General features: G+C 41.0%; 1 non-coding gene across 1 annotated transcript; it reads right to left on the bottom strand.

The window, feature by feature from the left end:
* Positions 1 to 11,912: 11,912 nt before the first annotated feature.
* On the bottom strand, positions 11,913 to 11,986 carry TRNAN-GUU. Its single transcript has one exon. It is a non-coding gene; the product is annotated as a tRNA-Asn (tRNA).
* Between the last annotated feature and the right edge of the window lie 817 nt (positions 11,987 to 12,803).

Genomic DNA, 12,803 nt, shown 5'->3' with positions numbered 1-12,803 from the left:
AACTCTATGCTGCAACCAGATTCTACAATTGCTCCATCTTTGCACAGCTCCGAATCTGATGATAGTAAGTGGACGTATAGTAACATAGGCTTTGTCTACAATTTAGGACATGTATTGCAGCAACTGTCAGGAAAGGTAAAGCTGACACTGGTAGCAATGGTGTAAGAGCAAGCATAGATATCATTTAAGATGTCTGAGCCTATGTAATAAAAACCTGCTCAGAGACCCGTCTGCATTAGTGGCTTAGCACATCAGTTTCACTATTACCAGCTACTGCTGCAATGTGGATTCTAATTTTTCTAGTATAGCTGTATCCCTAGCTGTATCCCTGACTGCAACAGCCAGCAATTAACAATAATAATAAATACAGTGATAAAAAAAGAGCTGCCCAGAAATGCTGCTCTGAAGACAACAACATCTTTCAGACACTTTAGAACCCAAAAAACTATATGAACACAGGCACATGGTTTTAGCTTTCTGGGGGGTTTAAATTATTTAAAGTAAATTGATTTCAATGTTTTATTTTAAAAAGGTAGTTTTTAAATGAGCAACCAGGCCCATGCGGTCAGTATGTAATGTTAGCAAGAACAACAGTATGTGGGCCAGTGCACTGGGTTTAACACCACTATGGAGATCCCCCCCCATAGTTACCATAGAGATAGTAGGAGCCACAAAGAGTTTCGATCACATTACTGGCTGGGAGGGGGTCAATTTGTATGCGTGAGCCCTGCTGGGATTGAAAGAATGCAGAGGAGGACAAGAAAGATAATAGAGAGAAAGTGAAGTGGAGAAAGAATACAAGAAAAAAGAAAAGGAGAAGTGAGAGAAAACCGAAGAGGATTAAGGAGACTAGAAGCAAAGGAGAGACACAGAGAGATGAGGAGGCAATGACAAGACAGAAGAAAGAGAGGGAAAGAGAGAGAAAATGCATCTTGTCAGATACAACACCTCTTGTCAGTCACTGACAGGAAATGCTGCCTCCAGAAGAGCTAATTCACAGGCTGTGAAAACGGGCAGGAACAGCAGGGGATGCCTGAATCACCTGACCTAAGCCAGAAAAACTGTAAAAAAATGTACTGAAAAGCATTGGGGAAAAGGCTAAGCAGCCAGGGCAGGGAAAGGTGTTGTCTGTTTTGCTATTTAAATGGTTAAACTGAGACTATATACTGTATAAAACGAATGTGACATTTGTTAGACCAGTACCACAGGAGTTCAATATTTTCACTCTTTTCAGGCTCATCAGCAAATGATTTTAAAGGCTCAGGATTTGACAGGTTTCACATCTGACATCTTTGAATGGCAGCACAGCTAAAGTGGGCTTTATGCCTTTCAGTGCTTACCTACTGACCCAGATCCTAGGGGATGCCTAGACAGCCCCAGAACCTTTACTTCTATACTTGCTCCCCTGTATTTATTATGTAGTAATTAATTAGTATTATTATTTATATACTGTCAAAAGTGTCAAGGTACATTACAGACAAATATGGTCATACAGTCTCTGCCCCAAATAGTTTACAATCTAAAGACCTTTTTAAACTACTACCTACAATCCTAGAGATGATCCACCTTAGTGCCACTTAGAGACAGGCTTATCATTACAGAAACTGAGTATGCCACTGTGAATGCCCTTTTCCTTTGATGGTTGCTGACTGTGAATTAGCAATTATATGGCCAAATCCTGCTCATTTTACATTTCCTAGTAAAGACAGTGAGAGTAAGACAAGAAGGATCCAAACCATAGACAATAATCACAGAATCATAGAAATACAGGGCTGGAAGGGATGTCCAAAGGTCTACTCCATCCCTCAGCACCAAGGAAGAACCAAGTATACCTAGGCCATCCCTGACAGGTGTTTGTCTAACTGTTCTTAAATACCTGCTGTGACTGGGTTTCCACAACCTCCCTCTGTAACCTATTCCAGAATTTAACTATCCTTGTAAGTAGAAAGATTTTCCTAACATCTAACCTAAATCTCCCTTGCTGCAGATTAAGCCTATTACTTTTTGGAACACTTAACAGCCCTTAACATATCTGAAGATTTATCAGGTCCCCTCTTAGTCTTCTTTTCTCAGGACTGAACATGCTCATTTTTTTAACCTTTCTTCATAGGTCAGCTTTTCTAAACATTTTATCATTTTTGTTATTCTCCTCCGGCCTCTCTCCAGTTTGTCCACATCTTTCTTAAAGTGTGGCACTTAAAACTGTACACAGTACTCCAGGTGAGGCCTCACCAACGCAGAGTAGAAAAGTGTCTGACATATGACACTGTTTTAATACCTGCAGAATGATACTAACCCTTTTTTCAACTGCATTACACTGTTGGCTGATGTGCAATTTGTGATCCACTATACTCCCAGATCCTTTATTGCCTACCCAGTTATTCCCCATTTTGTATGTGTGCATTTAATTCAATTTTGCATTTCATAATGCTCAAAGAAAAAATTATTTTCTCAGGACATTTCCACACTGGGTCTTACACCTCCCAAAAGTAAGTATAATAAAGAATGGTAAAAATGGATCTGGCTGCAGGAGCCTTGTCTATGCTATAGTTTTTATCAGTGCTCCAGTGGAATTTTTGTCAAGTTTCCTAGTGTAGACATGGCTTAATATCCTCACTTTAGTACTCGACTTCAGTATTCTGCTTTCCCCACATTTGTAGATCTGCCACTGATGTCAAAAGGAAGTCCACAAAAGTTTGGAGAGCAGAATACTGATGTTGCATATGGTACCCTGTGGAGCAGTGGCTCTGAACCTTTCCAGACTACTGTACCCATTCAGGAGTCTGATTTGTCTTGCGTACCTCCAAGTTTCATCCCACTTAAAAACTACTTGCTTACAAAATCAGACATAAAAATACAAAAGTGTCACAGCCACACTATTACTGAAAAATTGCTTATTTTCTCATTTTTACCATGTACACCTCTACCCTGATATAACGCAACCTGATATAACACGAATTCGGATATAACGCAGTAAAGCAGTGCTCCAGGGGGGCAGGGCTGCGCACTCCGGGGGATCAGAGCAAGTTCAATATAACGCAGTTTCACCTATAACACAGTAAGATATTTTGGCTCCTGAGGACAGCGTTAAATCGGGGTAGAGGTGTAATTATAAAATAAATCAATTGGAATATAAATACTGTACTTACATTTCAATGTATAGTATTTAAAATAATATAAAAATGTCATTCTCTGTATGAAATTTTAGTTTGAACGGAGTTTATTAGAGCTTTTATTGTAGTCTGTTGTAAAACTAGGCAAATATCTAGATGTGCTGATGTACCCCCGGAAGGCCTCTGTGTACCCACAGGGGTACATGTACCCCTGGTTGAGAATCACTGTGCTAGACCCTCTAACAACACAAGCAAGTTCCAGTCAAGCACAGCCCAGCCCCCAGTAGTCTCATTTGAGGCTGCTGAAATCATTAAAAATGTTATTAACATCTACTATCCAAATGAATCTTCCATATCTCTTACAAATTCTTCCACTAAAAATATTTCCAAAGGCAAACTAACAGGCCACAATGGTTCTTTCAGCACTGCCTCTAGTTGGAAATTAAAAAAACAACAACTGGCCAACAGGTAATTTGTACAATTCCTTTAAATCTTGAAAACTGACCTATTCATTGTCTAATAATAAATCTTTATCGCAGCTAGTCTTATCTTCTTTCTGTAATAAATTCCAAATCATTATATTTCCAACCAATTTATCTGAGACTTGCAGTGGCAACAGTAGTAAAGAAGGCACTAGGTCTTGAAATTAAAAAGGGAAAGATCTAGGTTATATATATATTAAAATAGAGAAGGAAATTAGATAATGGAACAAGCTTATACAGGAGGGGTTTGAGGAATTCATGCTAGAGGACTGCAAGGATAGGCTAGAGTGGTGTTTCTCAATCTGTGGCACTGACCTCTGGGGAAGATTCATACTCTTCCACATGAGACTCAAAGGAGATTAAGGAAAATGAAGGAGAAAAAGAACAGTTTTCCTTTTTAGTTTAGGGCTTGCAAAAATCAGACCCCACCAATGAATGCTAAATACTGGAGCCAGGTGAATACCACAAAACATTTTCTGCTAATGTCGGCTTGAATATAATAATGAATTTGCACCAACTTTATTTCAGCCTCTTCTTATTATTATTTTTATTTTTATTTAACAGTCATATTGTGGTAGCACCTAAAGACCACAACCAAGTTAAGCCCCATTGTGCTAGACTCTGTGTTTATTTTCCCACAATATACTAGCAGCTACTTACCAGTAGCAATGTTCACAGAAACAGCACATTTCACATGAATCATAGAGCATATTTGTGGAAAGTACATTTTTGGAGTTGTAAATGTGAGCATTCACGCCTGAGTCTCAGAATATTCAGCTCATCCAATCAGGGAACAGAAATGGTACCATGCGAACTGTGTGTCCAATTAAAACTAGCCAACACAGCCTGAAATTTGAATAATGATTACTTTAACTATTTAACAATTAACTGTTCCCAAGCAATCTATAGTAGACAGAGAAATATTCTGAGAAATAATATGGCAAATAATTTGAATAACAAATATGAAAAAATAAAGTGTTTGCAGATAATTTGTGGGCAGAAAAGGTGGCTAACTGATGATAGTACATGCAGGTTTTATATCAGTATCAATTTAGAAACACCTTTATAGTGGTATAACTACATCCACACTAAGGAGTTGCATCAGTATAACTATATTGTTTTCCAAATCAATATAGTTAAATTGGTACAAAAACTGCATATATACAAGCCTTCAGTCTATTGAATAAATTAGTTACCAATTATACACCCAGCTCTATGAAATACTTAATAGAGGGTCCTTGTCTGCTGAACCCAAAGTGGAAATGACCCAGCAAAAAAGCAAAACGAGGAAGCTACCCTATCTAGATAATTCAAATGTGCTGCTCAATATTTACCACTAGAGCCTCAGATCTTTGTGGATTTGCAGACTGTGCCTGGCCCCTGTGCAGGGTATATAGGTGGAAGAATTCCTGCACCTTTGTTTCTCTCCCTTGTGCAACCATGCATGGCTAGGCACAATCTAGCTCTCAGGCTTTTTTTTTTTTTTAATCAAAGTTTATGACAGTGAGGCAGTATAGCATATAACAGGGAGAAAAAAATTGATCATGCCACACAAAAATGGGAATGGGGTAAATACCTTTTTTCAAATGTACAAAATCATTATTGTTATATAGACAAATAACATTACTATATTTTTCTTCTCCTGTTTATATATTTCTTTCATACAACATTTGCCTTACCATCATCATAAAAAAAATTCATGTTTTTCCTTGGCTGCTTTGATCATTGTGTCTCTGTCCTTCAGGTCTGACAAACAAAGTATAAGAAGAATACTTCCTTAGTCCTTCTCTGCACTCTGCTTCCTCCCTGGAATCCTAAATACCTTTCCCACATAAATCGGATTCTCAGCGACATTTCAATGCAGGAGCTTAACCTTCCTACAAATCCAGTGATGACTTTCCCCTCTGGGCCCAACAACAGTCCCACAACTCCCAACATTATTCAGTCTAATTCAGTTCTTCATATTTTATAGATTACAATACAACAATTTGTTTGCCTTTAACAAAACAGTGTTTATGTTTTTAGAATGAGAGCTGTCCTTTAAGACATTTTGCACCAAGAAATCAGTGTTTGCTTTTCCAGGTTATCTATTCTAGCTTGTGCATTTGTTTTCTTATAACACATGTTTTCAATTTTTGCATCTAAGTACTTATTACTTGTATTTTATCAATTTTGCTCCCTGTATTTTCCGAAATTATTTTTCTCCCGTGGTTTCTGCTTGCTTATGTTTTATAAAGTCATGAGCACGTTGCTTGATTTTATAGAGCCTTTCACCCACAGGCTCTCAAAAGATTAATGAAGTCTCACAACACTCCTTTGAAAGAGTTGAGAAATATTTCGATGGGGGGAAATAAGGCACAAAGAGGTTAAGGTAAAAATTTTCACATCTGTGTGCCTAAACGTATACAACTAAATCCATACTTAGGCACTTAACATAAGCAATCTGATTTTTAGAATGAGTGCAGCTTTTGAAAATCTTTGAAAAAATCAGATCACTTAGGAGCTTAGCTTTAGGCAACCAAGTCTGCAAATTTTGGCCTGCGTGGTTTGCTCAAGATTACAATTAGTCAGTGGCAAAGTCAGAACAAAATCCAGCAATCTTTACTTCCAGTCCTATTTTCTAATCTGTAGACAACACCCTTCAACTGTCTAGTCTAACACTCCCTCTTTTAGCTCCTATTAGCATATTTCTCTACATTGTTCCTGCCAAGCTTATCCACAGAGGGAGTAGGTCCAAGGTAAGTAAACAGTAATCAGCAAAATGAAGAAAAAAAATTCACATGGAACAAGCCCCTGTGAGCCCTCTGTAGTGTCTTAACTTCTGACTTATCTCTGTCCCCACCAACACCCCCTTGGTTCCTGTCTATCTCCAATGTTGGTTGTTTTTAATAATTTATTCCTTTAAATATGCAAAGGCCTGAATCCATAGTTGAGATTAACAGCCTTCAAAATCTTAGTTTTAAAAAGGAAACTACTTTTTCAGTTACAAGGGAAAAAAATAAAGCACCTAAAAACACTAAGCTGTACATATTTTACTTTCCCCCCCTGCAGTTTAAAAAACAACTTGAATAGCTACTTTTGAATTTTGGTAAAAAGGAAAAAAAATCTTGAGGACCTTCTATGCTTAATTTTAGCCCAGAGTGATTTTTTTTATGGCCAACTGATGAATTCCTAAAAATAATGGTTCATATCATGAATACCCACACAAACCTCTAACCAAGGACCGGACCCAATTTCCAATTAAATAAATAGGAATCTTTTCTTTGACTTCAGTGAGAGTTGGATCAGGCCTCATAAAAGCAACAACATGTTGTATATTAAAAGTGAAAAAATTTTACAACTGTGTTCTTGGTAAACATATAGCAGTTGCTTGTTTATACTGAATGAGTCCTAACAATGTTTTTTGTGGTACTGCATGTGACTTGTATGTACTGATGCAAACAAATAAATATAAATCATGTGAAAAAATTAGAGATACTAATTTCCAGACCATACTATTCATATTATTATGATTATTTATTACGATTTTATATAGATAATAAGCTGTGGCATTCCATCTAGTTTCACTGCCTCATGCCAGCTGGATTCTGGGAGATGGATGGTGTTAGAAATAGAAGGATACAGTAAAGTTAACTATGCTGTTTCCCTCCAACATCCATTTTGTTCCAAAGAAACACTTGCCAGAGATTAAAATATTCAAGATGGCTGTTTTCTGCACCCTTTCAGGGAGCTCTTGTTTTTCATGATTCAAATCTTTCAGATCTTCTTCTTTGTTCGATCTATGAATATTTTATTCCACATCTAATCTGCCTCTCAAATAATTAGATCTTGGCAAAAGTTCAAAAGAGTTACTTAAAATATACTTTTTAGGTTATAAATTGATATACCTTTTATTGTGCTATTTTGATCAGAGGTCTAATCTAATGTGGTTTTAAATACGGTATGTTGCCTAGGTAAGATACACACAGCCATTTAGTGGACCCACACGATGAAGGGTACAGTAGTTCAGATTTAATGATACATTAAGCACACCGTAATATTCTGTTTATTTCAGAGAAAGCACGTATAATATCCATTGAATATAATTGTCAGCGGCTGTCTTTGTGGTTCAAATCTTAGGCCCAATCCCCAGGTCTGGGCTGCCTCCTGGAGATCCATGAGTGCGGGGCGGGGGGGTGCTCCCAGTACATGTCTCCCCCTTTCGCAGCAGACCTGGGGGGAGGGCGGAGAGTGCTGCATCTGTAGCGTGATCTCCCGTCCCTGGCGTCGCGTGGGCGCCCCTCTGTGGGTGCTCAGCGCGCACGGGGGCTCCGTGGGGCTGGAGGGGGCGAGGACGGGGCCAGGGCTGCTCTGTACCACACTGCCCCCCTCCCGGGCACCTGGATTCTCTGCCGAAAGCCGCTGGCTCCCCTCCACCCCTGCTACGGAGCAGCTGCAGGGAGGCTCGGCCAATGGCAGCGCAGCCCCAGCGGGAGCCCGCTGCCGGGGGAGGGGGCGGTGGAGCAGGATGCTGCTGGGGCCGTGCGGAAGGGGGGTTCCGGGGGCCCGGCGGGGTGAGGCCTGCACAGCCCGCACCTCCCGGAACGGGGCTTGGCGAGTGAGGGGAGCCTGGCAGAGTGTCCTGCCCGCCTTAGGCCCCTCCCGCGGCGTTGTCTGAGGGAAGGGGCAGAGTGGCCTTGGGTGTCCCCTCGGGCTGCACCTCCCGGGCAATCGCAGTTTGGCCGAGCCGGGAATGAACAGGGAGCAAGCTCAGGATTTGGCTGCCCATGACAGTGTTTATTACAGCGCCAACCCAGTGCCGTGCCCGGGGGGGGAGCCGCGCTCGCCGGTTACAAAAGCGCTGCAAACACCGCAGCTACCAGACTCGAGCCAGCGAAAAGCGATCGGGGCGTGTAACAACCAGCCCTGCGCGAGCTCTGCGCCCCGAGTCACTGAAGCGATTAACGCAGAAGCCAGACAAACTGCTGTTGGGTCACTTCTGCAAATGCCGTGAATAGAAAGGAATGCGGGGGGAAGCATGGGGGCAGCAGACAACGTGGAAGGGGTGTTGTGTGTGTGGAGGGGCGGGGGAATTACGGCAGAGAGCAGCAGGTGGGGAAAGAAGGATTTATAGGATGGCCCTGACAAGTTACCGAAGGAAAAACTGAAGGTGGGCAGAATGAGAGATCAACGTAGAACAGTATCAATACAAACCGACTAGTTGTCCACTGAACTGTGCTTTCTGTTGTCCCGTCTGAGCCATCAGTGTGTCTTCATTAAAGTCTCCCGATCATCAAGTGTGTGCGCACGGATAGATACAACAGATTAGATTAGTGTCTATTATTGCAAAAATTGTGTAACAATATAATAGACAGTTGAGAGATTCTCTTGCCTTCAGTATTGTGTCATTCTCATTTCTTTTCAACATTTCAACAGTTCATTTCAAACCTTCAGCCGTTTCAGTAAAGTATCAGGGCAGACAGATACATAAGGTGATGCTGGAATTTAAATACATTTATTTTTGTTATGGATAAGGTCACTTCGCTTGTATCAAGTCTTTCTTATAAAAATGATCAAACATTACTACTAGGTATATTTATATCACAGTATTTCTTCTCAACTGAATTTGAATAAAATGTATTCATTTAGGAAACATTTAAAACAAATTAAAATGAGCTCTTTTCCTGCTTGATAAGAGGAAGCTTCACTGATCAATAAATATATTTAGCCTCGCTCTTGCATGGGTTCTACTCCCTCCCAAAAAAACATTTTCCAGATTTCTCTCCCCTCCCCCACAACACACCCTTGATTTTAATTAGCTGGTGGGCAGATGGGTTGGGGTACTTTTGTGAATGGAAGCAGTGAATAAATTTGAATGCACAAGCTTTGTAGCTACCTTTATAAAATTAGTTTTAGTAAGTATTGCCTACATGTCTAGTTGTACAGTTATACAAGTCAAAGGCATTTGAAATATCTTTTTTCTGTGTATAATACACATATACATATGGACAATTACGCTATACTGGCTAAATATGTTTCAACATTTTTTCTATAGACACATTTACTCAACACAATGTACTAACTGGGGCAGGATTTGCAGTCCATGAGGTAAAATAACAATACACATATATCAAAGGTATTTTGTGACTTACAGTAGAAAACAAGATGTGTTTTATGGTTTCATTTTCCTTCCCCTTGTTAGTTTTGTAGGTCTTAACTTAGGAGTTAAGGTTGTATAAAACCTTAACTCCTAAGTTATTGCTACCACTCTGTCTTTCTATAAATGCTGCCATAGCTGCACACATTCACATTTCAAGAGTTGTGATTGTGTGTAAACCTTTCATGCCTAAATAGCATATGAAAATAATGTACAAATCCAAACAGTATATGTATATATATACTTAAATCTCTAGTCACATACCCGTCTTTTGCCAAATGCAGTTAATATAATGCCACAGGGCTTGATGCTTTTCTGGAAATAATGTGCAACAAGAAGAAGAATAACATTTATTCAAATGATTATTAAAATAATCATACCACTATTAGGTAGGAATTATTTATAAATGAAACATTGTCAGCTATAATTGCTTGGTACTGTAGTGAAACGTTTATACTGTTGCCTGCACATGACCTGTGGGTGCCAATTTTTCAAAATGGTTTGCTGAAATTTAAAAGACTTAAACGAGAGAAAACAATGCCAGCAAATTGCTGTAGAGATATTTTAACGTTTTTGACTGCATTCCTTTTTAATTGATTTTTCAATTTTTAAAAAATACAGTTTTGTCAACAGCTGATCCAGCAAGCCAGGGCCATATCTTGTCACCACTGGAGAGTTGCAAGTCTATCTATTTCACGACATGACTTTTGAGAAAACTGTATGTTTTTATTTAAAACAGACACACTGAAAAGAAAGATCTGTGAAGTACAACTTTACCGTGGAAGTAGGCAATTTTTAATATGAATTCTGTTGTCTATAAAGTGTAAGTAGATCATACCAGACTTTGCAGAAGCTGATCTCGAAAACAGCCGTATTTGCACCCAGTGAAAAACTTATTTGAATCAGGTCACGGGCTAATATATGGCAAAGGTGCCAACTCCTAATTGATACGTTTAGGTGAAGCTTCGAACGTAATTGCTTTTAACATTCATTTATGCAAAACACTTTACACAGCCAGTTGAAGGCTGATGAGCTGCTGCTCAAGGAGAGAAGAAAACGGGCCTGAAAATAGCTGCAGCTCTGGTATAAAACGTGTAACGGGGATTCAAACGTATTCTAGGGGAGTTTAACAAACCTACAACTGCTGCTGGGGGACTGTCCAGACCGATTTCAAATGCTCCTGCGGAGACATTTGCAGCTGAAAGTGAATTTGGCTCGACTTTCCTATCGACCCTCTTATGTAAGATGTTTCCTTGGCATCTTCGCTTCTTGCTCCCCCTCCCTGCTGGTTATTTAAGCACGTAGTTTAAATACTGTAAAATGTTGCTGCTGCCTTCGTAGAGCGTCCAGATACGTTGAGCAGTTTAACTTTGATAATAAATAATAATCCCTTTTGCAACTGGATTTTTTCCCTTTAGGGCTTTCGGCTCCAGTGTACATTATTCGGCTGTAACAGGCCAGCCACAAGACTGACTTAAATGTAACGTTTCCTGAAGCCCCGATCCTAATGACTCATGATCGGTTCTTTATCCGTTACTATCAGTATCAGACATTTACAGAGGATTTTCTTTTCCTCTTTTAGATCGGACTGGAGAGGTAAATAAACTGCCCCTCTCCCCCCGGCTCCGGGGCAGAGTTTGTTGCAGTGAATTTGAGGCGCGGGACGCTCGGGGCTCACGTAAAGCTGCTGAAGTGGAGCGGGGGGGATTAGGCGAAACCTGGGGATTGTGGTGGGGAAACCGGGGAAGATGGGCAGCGGCGGAGCCTGGAGGGGAAGCAAGAGAGCGAGGGCCCTGCAGGGAGGTGGGGATCAGCGGGGTCCTGGAGGGAGGATGCTGAGATTGGGGGGAAGAGGGGTAGGGAGGGGTCCCCTCGGCGCCCCCCGGGGCAGAGCGGCAGGGCGGGTGCCTCTGCAGCAACGAGGGGAGGGGAGCCTTTGCCCGGCAGAAGGTGTGGGGGGATCGAGGCCGGGCTCCCCTGGGGTGGTGCGGGACGGGAAATAATCGTCCCTACAGCTAGGGCGCCTGCAGCAGCCCAGGGCTCTCCCTCGCCTGCTGAGGGGGCGCCCCGCTCTGGAACACACGGGCGGCTGCTGCTGCGCCGCGGGCTCTAATGGAGCCCCCTTCACCTGTACAAAAAAGCGGCTCTTGCGGTGAGACGCAGAGAGGCAAAACGCAACTTCGTCCCTGGGTGGGCTCGAACCACCAATCTTTCGGTTAACAGCCGAACGCGCTAACCGATTGCGCCACAGAGACTCTGGTAGAAAAAGAGCTTCCCAGAAAAGCTGATAAGTCTCTGACATCATCATCAGGCAATGTTCTATCGCGGTTTTCTATAACATAATGCATGCAGAATGTAAATAAACACAAGCTTCGACTGTTAAATCTAGTCACATTAAATTACTTGGTAGGGAGAAAGGGAGGGTAATATAGGGTTCCTTTTTGTACAAAATCTGTAAGAGTTGAGTTATTTCTAAGCTCCCCATTTAAGGGAACAGTCTGTGCTGGGAAATAAAGTCACATATCCCAGTGAGTTAACCATAGATTTTTACTTCCCTTACTGATTCATCTATTATGCATACACATCCAAAAGCTATTCCTGACTAGCATTCCAAATGTGCTTCGTAGAGATTTTACTAGTGTGATTTAATTGACGGGATTCTCAAAAAGGCAGGATTTTATTAGTTGTACATTTTTGTTTTAATGTAGTGGTCAGAAACACCACTGAAAGGGAAAGCTACCACTTCCTTATTTTACATATTACATTATTAACCAAATCCATAGCAGATATCCTGGGATAAATCCATATCTACACCTTCCTAGTGTAAGACCTACACCTCTAAACCACTCTTGAAGTTTTTCCTTATCTTCACTCACCCCTTTAAGGCTTTGCCTGGGGGCAAACCTGTCTCTGTCCAAATAAAACTAGAGCTAGTCAGCAGGGTCACCATGCAGGGATATTAGGTAATAACTCACCTCCCTGCAGAGTTTGTGCACCTCCAGTGCTCCCAGTTTCTGGCTATCTAGGAGCCAGAAAGATTCCTGAATCAGAGGGGTAGCCGTGTTAGTCTGG

This window comes from Gopherus evgoodei, chromosome 2 (assembly GCF_007399415.2).
Source record: "Gopherus evgoodei ecotype Sinaloan lineage chromosome 2, rGopEvg1_v1.p, whole genome shotgun sequence".
Lineage (NCBI taxonomy): Eukaryota > Metazoa > Chordata > Testudines > Testudinidae > Gopherus > Gopherus evgoodei.
This window is presented reverse-complemented; position numbering and strand designations above follow the sequence as displayed.